General features: G+C 35.7%; 1 long non-coding RNA gene across 2 annotated transcripts in view; it reads left to right on the top strand.

The window, feature by feature from the left end:
• Positions 1 to 8813, top strand: part of LOC140641188 (uncharacterized) — a 247091-nt gene extending 238278 nt beyond the window's left edge. For both annotated transcript variants that reach the window (XR_012037719.1, XR_012037718.1), the window contains exon 5: positions 8638 to 8813. This is a non-coding gene — a long non-coding RNA (uncharacterized lncRNA). The remainder of the gene's footprint in view (positions 1 to 8637) is intronic.
• Positions 8814 to 9071: the final 258 nt, after the last annotated feature.

Below are 9071 nucleotides of genomic sequence, written 5' to 3' on the forward strand. Positions count from 1 at the left end.
TCTTTAAAGCTATATATATAGCTTTAAAGATATTATATATCACTTTTTAGCCTCCACTATATCATTTCATTTCAAATACATGTGGGTCCTATGTAAAGAACTGGTCTGGGGGTGCATGCCTGGGTGGCTCAGTTTAACCAACTGACTTTTGATTTCACTCAAGTCATAATTTCAGGGTTGTGAGATCAAGCCTCCTGTCAGGCTCCACGCTGAGTGTGGAACTTGCTTAAGATTCTTTTTCTCCCTCTCACTTGACTTCTCCACCTAAAAAGAAATTGGTCTAAATTTGTCACTGTGGGACACAGACTGTTCATGGTAATTTACAAACAAATGAAAGAAATCTTAAACCAAGTACATCATACAAGGATGAAATCAGATAGTATAATTTCCATTTCTGTCTCCATCCTTTCCTCCCTACCTCTTCTCCTTCCCCGTTTACTGATCATGTTGTATATTCCACCTAACATGTTCTGCCTTTTAGGTATAACGCCTCTGAATGTTCACAGCAGCACTCTCAGGGTACTATAAATGTATTATTTTTACCTCGTCTTTACAATGTGTACAACAATAGGAATTAGTGAGAAGTAAATGAGATAATATTTATAAAATATTTTCTCAAGTACCTAGCTCTCCGTAATTAAAGTATTGTCATTACAGTTTTTCTTATGAGGCTTATTTTACATCTGCCAGTTATCAGTCATCACCTATCAAATTCAAATCCACCTGCTTTCTCATGATGTTGATACTTTGCTGGACTCCTGTGTACACTTTTGTCTTTGCCATCTGGCTCTATGTCAGACTCTGTCAATTTAGATCACCGGAGGGATACCACAGGCTGGGATTCCCTTCAGTGTGTAGTTTTGGTGTAGGAGCCAATGAAGGAGCTTAGGAGGCACAGGAAGGCAGTGCCCACCTCATATGCCCTCATGGACCTGCTCTGGCCCATGCTCTCTGTAAAATTTATTTGCTCTAGGCAAACTTATTCCTCTGGTAGCCAGACCCTCTCCAAATAAGTTTGAATCTCAAGTTTAGGCAATTAGAATTTTTTTTTCATTTGTTCATTCATTCATTCATTTATTCATTTATGTTACTTCTTGGATAACTTATTTAGCATTCCATTACCTGTCTAAGTTTTCTATAATATCCACATCCTATGCATGTCACACACTAATGGATTTCCTCCTATAATGAATTAGATAGAAGTCTCTTCAACTTTTCACATTTCTTTCTGGAGGCCTTTGAGCAAATCGGGCTTCTTGCTCCTAAGTCTTGTTTTTTCTTTTCTTTTCTTTTCTTTTTCTTTTCCTTTCTTTTCTTTTCTTTTCTTTTCTTTTCTTTTCTTTTCTTTTCTTTCTTTTCTTTTCTTTTCGTCTTTTCTGTCTTTTCTTTTCTTTTCTTTTCTTTTCTTTTCTTTTCTTTTCTTTCTTTTCTTTTCGTTTTTGGATTCACAACCAAATTGAAAGGAAGGTACAGATTTCCCATATAACCTCTCCCCCCACACATTCACAGTCTCCTTCATTATGAACATCCCTCACCAGCATAGGACGTTTGTTACAATTCATGAACCTATGCTGGCATTTCCTCATCACGCAAAGTCCACACACATTAGAGTTCACTCTTGCTGTACGTTCTGTGAGTTTGGACACATGTATAGTAACACGTATCCAGCATTATAATGTCATACAGAATATTTTCAGTGCCTAAAAATCGTCTGTGCCCTGCCAGTTCCTCTCCCTCCTCCCTGGCAGCTACTGATTTTTTAATCAGTAGTTTTACATTTTTCCAGATTGTCACATAGTTGAAATCATAAAATGTGTAGACAGTTCAGATTGTCCTCTTTCACTTAATATGTAATAGTAATATGCATTTAAATTTCTTTTGTGTCTTTTCATAGCTTGATAGCTCTTTTTTTTAAAGGGAAAAATTCCATTGTCTGGATGTGCAATGGTTTCTTTACACATTCACCTGCTGAAGGACATCTTGGTTGCTTCCAAGGTTTCTGGCTGTTGCAGAAAAAATTATGTATATGCCTTCCCACACCACACACACATATGTGCAGTTTTTTTCTGGGAATATAAGTTTTAAACACCTTTGGATAAGTCCCATGGAGCAATGGAGCATGATCACTGGATCATGTGGCAAGGTTGTATGTTTGACTTTGTAAGGAACTGCCAAACTGCCTTCTAAAGTGACCATAGAGTTTTGCATTCCCACTAGCAAACATATAACATTCTTGTTTCTCCATATCATATTCACATTTTGTGTTGTCAGTGTTTCAGACTGTGACCATTCTCAAAGTAGATAATGGTATCTCATCACTTTTGATTTGCGTCTCACTAATGACATAGGAGGCAAAGCCTCTTTTCATATGCTTTCTTTTGCCATTAGTATTTTTTCTTTTTTGGTATGACGTCTTTTAAGATCTTTGGCTCATTTCTCTCTTTTTAAGATTTTATTGATGTATTCATGAGAGACACACAGAGAGAGGCAGAGACATAGGCAGAGGGAGAAGCCTCACTGACAGCCCAATGCGGAACTCAATTCTGGGACTGGGATCATGCCCTGAGTCAAAGGCAGATAGATGTTCAACCGCTAAGCCACCCAGGCGCCCCATGGCTCATTTCTTAATCAGGTTGTTTCTTTATTGTGTGTTTTAAGAGTTTCTTTGTTTATTTTGGATAACAATCCTTTTTTTTCTTCAGGTTTTTATTTAAATTCTAGTTAGTTAGTAGACAGCGTGATACTAGTTTTAGGTGTATAATTTAATGATTCATCACTTACCTACAACAGCCAGGCTCATCACAAGTGCCCACCTTAATATCCATCACTCATTAACCCATCCCCCCTACATACAGACTCCATATCCAAAAAACAAATGATCCAGTTTAGAAATGGGCAAAAGACATGAATAGACATTGTTCCAAAGAAGACCTACAGATGGCTAACAGACACATGAAAAGATGCTCAGCATCATCATCATCAGGAAAACCACAATGAGATATCACCTCACACTTGTCAGAATGGCTAAAAGTAACAACACAGGAAACAACAAACATTGGCAAAGATGCAGAGAAAGCAGAACCTCTTGTACTGCTGCTTGGAATGCAAACTGGTTCAGCCACTCCAGAAAACAGAATGGAGGCTCCTCAAAAAGTTAAAAATAGAACTATCCTGTGATCCTGCAATTGTACCACTAAGTATTTGTCCAAAGGATGTAAAAATAAAAAATAAAATAAATAAAATTTAAAAAAAAGGATGTAAAAATAGTGACTTGAAGGGACACCTGCACTCCAATCTTAATAGCAACAATGTCCCCAAGAGCCAAATATGGAAATAGCCCGGGTGTCTATCAACAGAAGAATGGATAAAGAAGATGTGGGGTGTGTGTGTGTGTGTGTGTGTGTGTGTGTGTGATGGACTATTACTCAGCCATCAAAAAGAATGAAATCTTGCCATTGACAATGTCTTGAGAGAGTATGATTCTAAGTGAAATAAGTCAGAGAAAGACAAATACCATATGATTTCACTCAGATGTTGAATTTAAGAAACAAAACAAATGTGAATAAAGGGTAAAAATCCTTTATCAGATGTGTCTTTTACACATATTTTCTCCTAGCTTGTGACTTGTCTATTCATTCTCTTAACATTATCTTTCATGTAGCAAAAATTTTATTTTAACTTTAATGAAATCTAGCTTACCAATTACTTCTTTTATGAGTTGTGCTTTTGATATTGTATATAAAACCTCCTCACTATTCCCATGGTTTTTCAGGTCTTCTCCTATATTATCTTCTAGGAGTTTTATATTTTTATGTTTTACTTTTAGATCTATAATCCACTTTGAGTTCATTTTTGTGAGGAATATAGAATCTGAACATCCATGTTTTTACATGTGGATGTCCAGTTATTTCACCACCATTTGTTTAAAAAGATAATCTTTGCTTCATTGTATTTCCTTTGCTTCTTTGTCAAATATTCCTTACCTATATTAATGTAGATCTGTTTATAGACTATTATGTTCCATTGATCTCTTTGTTCTCTTGCCAATACCACATTGTCTTGATGACTATAACTTTATACTAAGTCTTAGAGCTGGGTAGTTATTAGTCCTCCAACTTTGTGCTTCTTTCTCCTTCAAGATTGTATTGGCTATTCTGAATCTTTGCTTTTTCTGCATGACTTTACAATCTTTTGTCAATATCCACAAAATAGCTTGATGGAATTTTGCCGGGTGGTATAGAATCTCTAGATCATATTGCCAAGCTCTGACATCTTGATATTACAGCTTCCTATCCATGAAATGAACTACTTTTCCATTAATTTTTTTCTATTCTGAGTTTTTGTTTTGTTTATATAGATCATATACATATTTTGTTAAATTTATACCTAAGTATTTCAACTTTGGGGATTCTTATGTAAGTGATACTGTCTTTTTAAAAAATTATTTATTTGTTAGAGAGAAAGTGAGCAAGAGAGGGAGTGGGAGGGAGGAGCAGAGGAGAGGGACAGGCATACTCCGTGCTGAGCACAGAGCCCTTTTTAGGGCTCCATACCACCACCCTGTGATCATGACATGGGCCAAAATTCAAGAGTCAGATGCTTAACCAAATAAGTCAATCAGGCACCTCAGTGATATCGTCTTTTTATTTACAAATTCTACTTGGTCATTGCAGGTATATCTTACAACTTTTTAATTCCTTTATTGCTCACTGTGCCTTAACCTTTGAGGTAGTAGCTGATTCCCGCTTTAGCTATTTCTGTACCCTGTAGAATCTTCTACTCAGTTTAGTAGTTACTCACATTTTAGCTGGTTAACACTTCTTTATATCAAATTCTCTGTTCATATTACTGATGAGGTTTCTGCCTCTCATTGGATCCTAACTAATGTAGCATATAAAAATATCTACAACCAAGTAAATTGACTTTCTCAAGGTCATAACTTTGGTAACTTTCTATAGGACTTGATATCAGAACCAGTTTTACTTTTGGGTAGATGATCATCCACTTACTCTTCCAGATTTACTCTCCATCCTTCTCTGTCCTTCTTGGTGCTATGGGAAGCTTACTGTATCAGTGGACTTCTTTGTCCTTTGTCAGTTGATGACAAACCCTAGCAAGAGACCAAAACGAAGGAGGACAGTGAGGGGTGTATAGTCCCAGCTCTCTCCCTGAAAAGTTGTTGCAGTTCTGCTGTGCTATTTCAGAAAAGGCTTTACCTCCTATTGGAAGACCTTCTCCAGAAGTGCCCATGTCTGTTTTCTGGTAACACTTCTCCTCTAGCCCTTTTAACCTAAGGGAAGTAACTTAGCATTAGCTTTAGAGTACTGCACTGCACTGTCCCTGAGTTTTCCCATCCTGACAGAACCTTTATAAATAAAATATCTCTTTATCAAACATTCCTTAACTTATTCTAATTTAATTGTGCCATCTGTTTTCCGCAGGTATCCTGGTCAAAATAATAATATTCAAAACTCTGTGTTTTATACTTTAACTTACAATGCCTCATTGGCAGCCAAATATCATGCTAAGCACAAAAGTTTTTCAGCCAAAAAGTTAAAATTTCATGTGTTGGATTTGGGAGTTGGTTAATTTTAAAAAGTCTTCCAGAGAGCAAAATCCACTTTGGTAATTGGCAAAACATATTTTTAAAACACAGTAAAGCTTATGAGGAAATGAAACTGTCTTCCATCTGTATCTCTCATGTATTCATTTTTTTTCTAGAAGTAAACACTATTAGTGTTTTGTGTTCTCTTCCAGAAATTACTCATTCATTTACAAAGATACGTCAATAGATGGAAGGAGATAGATCAATAATAGATGATAGGTATGTAGAAAATCTTTACACAAATGGGAATACAATATATGTAAGATAACTTCACTTAAAAACTACGTGGGGCTTTTTTCTATATCTATTTCATTTTTTAAAAAGTAGCTTTTTAGTATTCTACTCTATCCCATAAATTGTTAGCCAGTCATCTGATGATGGACAATTAGCTTGTTTCCAATGTTTACTATAAAACAACCACAAAAAACTGTAAAATGCCACTGTAAACATATTTTATGTATTATGTATATATACATATTCATGCATAAAAATATATTTTTTAGGATTAAACCTAAGAATAGAATATTTACGTTTAAAATTATGACATTACCGAATTCCTCTCCACTGAAGTTGTATGCTAACTTATATTCTCATCAATAATAATGTTTCCATTTTCCTACACAATTCAGTAGTGATGTAGATAGAATCTACATTACAGAGTTGTGATAATTCAGAGGTATAAAATACATGAAGCACTTAGGACATTGTCTGACTATAAACAACTAGTCCATACTGTTAACTTGTCCTTCTGTATCAAGTCTTGCCCTCTTTCTTCAGGGCATTCTCTGCAAAATAGTGACTTGCTCAAAGCAAAAATATGCCTCAAAGTCATCAGGACCTATTCAGTATCCATATGATAAAGAGTAAATCCATTCTTGTGATTCAACACAAATTTGTTTAAGAGCCTTTTAAAATCAAGAGGCTATGGAATAATGCTAAAATTTTGAGTGAACTGGACACATGTAAATGCATTGTCTTAAGAGTTTACATTTCTAATAGAGGAGACAGACCTACCCTGTATGTCTAACTCACTTAAATTCTAAAGGAGGTTTTTAGGGTTCTGTGAAATAGTGAATCCATGTATCGTGAATGCTTATGGTTTCAAGGCCCAGAAAAGGTTTCCTTAAGCTTTAACTGAGCCTGATGATGTGAACAGGGATGATTGTGGAGGACCCTGGTGCCTGGAGTATAAGTAGATTTGACTTACAGGGCTTCCTTATGGCTTACAAATCCTTTCATGATTTTGCTCCAGCTCCTTCTGCTGTTATTGCCCTTTCAAAAGCTTTGCTTAGCCCATCCATAACAATTACCTGTATTTCTCCAAAGATGCTGTATTCTGATGACTCGAGGCCTTTGTGCATGTTCTTTCCCTCCTTTCATTTTCTCCCTATTTTTCTGTCTTCTTCCTTAGATTACCCTTCCTTTCTTTCTTTGGATCTCAGCTTGGATATTTCTTCCTCTGGCAATGCTTTTCAGATGTCTTGAATGTTGAAATAGATTTTTCTTTATTTCCTGTAGATCTAGGGTTTTTTTTTAAACTAGTTTTGTTGTAGATAGCAATTATCCTCTTATAAACGTGAACTGTGATTGCCTCCTTGGTTTGTAAAGCTCCATGTAGACAAGGGCCATATTCTGTTCTGCTTTGTTCCTTGAGTTCCAAATATAGGATCTAGTTTGTTGTGTATGATGAATAAATATTCGTTGAATGGGTGTCTGAATTTAAAATACAAAAATAAAGCGCATCATACATGTAAATCCAAATGCAGTGTTTTCTAACACATCGTTGAATAACTTAGTGTGTGCCAGAACTTAGGAAAGATGATGCCACCCTTTCTCCATTGAAACAATACAGTGCCCCTTTTCGGAGCAACAGAATCAGAAAAAAAATATTACGGAATAGAAATGGCTTTAGAATGTGAACTGTCACTTTCAATAAACACCCTTTAAAAAAATTCCACTGCTTTTAGAAATATGGGAATTAGTACTTTTTTGTATCACAAGTGAATGTACATATTCTCACATTTAGGACTGTTGTATTAAAATAGTTCTAGTAAGACTGAGAAACAGTTGAAATCTCGGTGCACACAAAGACTGAAACCAAAATGTTCATAGATATTTATTACTTATAATTGCAAAAAAAATGGTGGTAGCAATCCAAATACCCATCACCTGGTGAAATGGTACACAAAATGCATCATATTTATCCAGTGGGGTATTGTTCAGCAATAATAATGAACAGATTGCACGGACATGCTATGACATACATACATCTCAAAAGGATTGTAAAATAGTGAAAGAAACCGGACACAAAAAACTATGTGTTGCATGATTCCATGAATATGAAATTTCTGAAAAGAGCAGGTCTCTAAAAGATAGAAAACAACATTTGCTTGGGATTGGGGGTGTGAGCCAGGATTGATTGCAGTTGGCCAGCAGTGAATCTTTCAGGGTGATAGAAGTGTTCTACTATTGTGGTGATGGTTACACAACTGCATAAATCTATTAAAAGTCATTGAAATATAAACGTCAATGGGTGACTTTTATAGTGTATAAATTACACCTCAATAAAACTCTTTACAAAAAGATCGAAACAAATGCATCTTACTGCATTTCTGATTGGAGTGTAAATTGATATAGAGTTTTGGATGAAATATTGGTAACATACATCAGAAGTTTAAAAGATTATGTTCTCTTTGATGTGGCAGTTGTACTTCTGAAATTTTATCCTAAGGAAACAATTAAGAAATGACAGATGTACACACAAGTTTGGTCAAAATAATTTGATTTCAGCATGGTTTTTTTTTCTTTGTTAAAAAAGTTTTTGTCATGATCTTAAATTTTCTCTTTGGGTTTGCATATAATTAGTGCTTTCATCAAAGATAAAATTTCTGGTTTGGAGATGTAAAAGAAATTAGAATTAACCTAATTATTCCAAGGGAATAATGGACGAGTTTATGAACTCTTCCCTGGTACAATGATCTCCTTTTAAACTCAAATAATAAAACTCCTTCCTCTCTCACTCATGCCACCAGCTTACTCTGAACACATGACCACAGAGAGAAGACATTTCTTTTGCTGGCCTATCCGACAGCTAGATGTGGAGACAGAATGAGATGCAGTGCACATCGAGCTACGTCTGATGAAATATATGATACATGAGTAAAATTGATGTGCCCAGTTGTGAGGTCATGCCCCTTAAAATAAAACTACTTGCCCTCTACTTCTTTCTTTATTCATCCTCGGAATTAAAGTGGAAGTATGGTAGTGGTGGGACAGTTTACAGTATGTGGATAAGGGTAATATACTGGAGGTTAGGACAGAGTAACAAGATGGAGGGAAACTGGGTCTAACGATCTCATGAAGCACAGTGGTTCTTCCAGCCTGTACTGGCCGATCTGCTAACATGAAAGAGAAATATACTGGGATTGTATTTGAGCTGCTATAGTCTTTGTTCTCCTTAAGGACT

Source organism: Canis lupus, chromosome 10, assembly GCF_048164855.1.
Source record: "Canis lupus baileyi chromosome 10, mCanLup2.hap1, whole genome shotgun sequence".
NCBI lineage: Eukaryota > Metazoa > Chordata > Mammalia > Carnivora > Canidae > Canis > Canis lupus.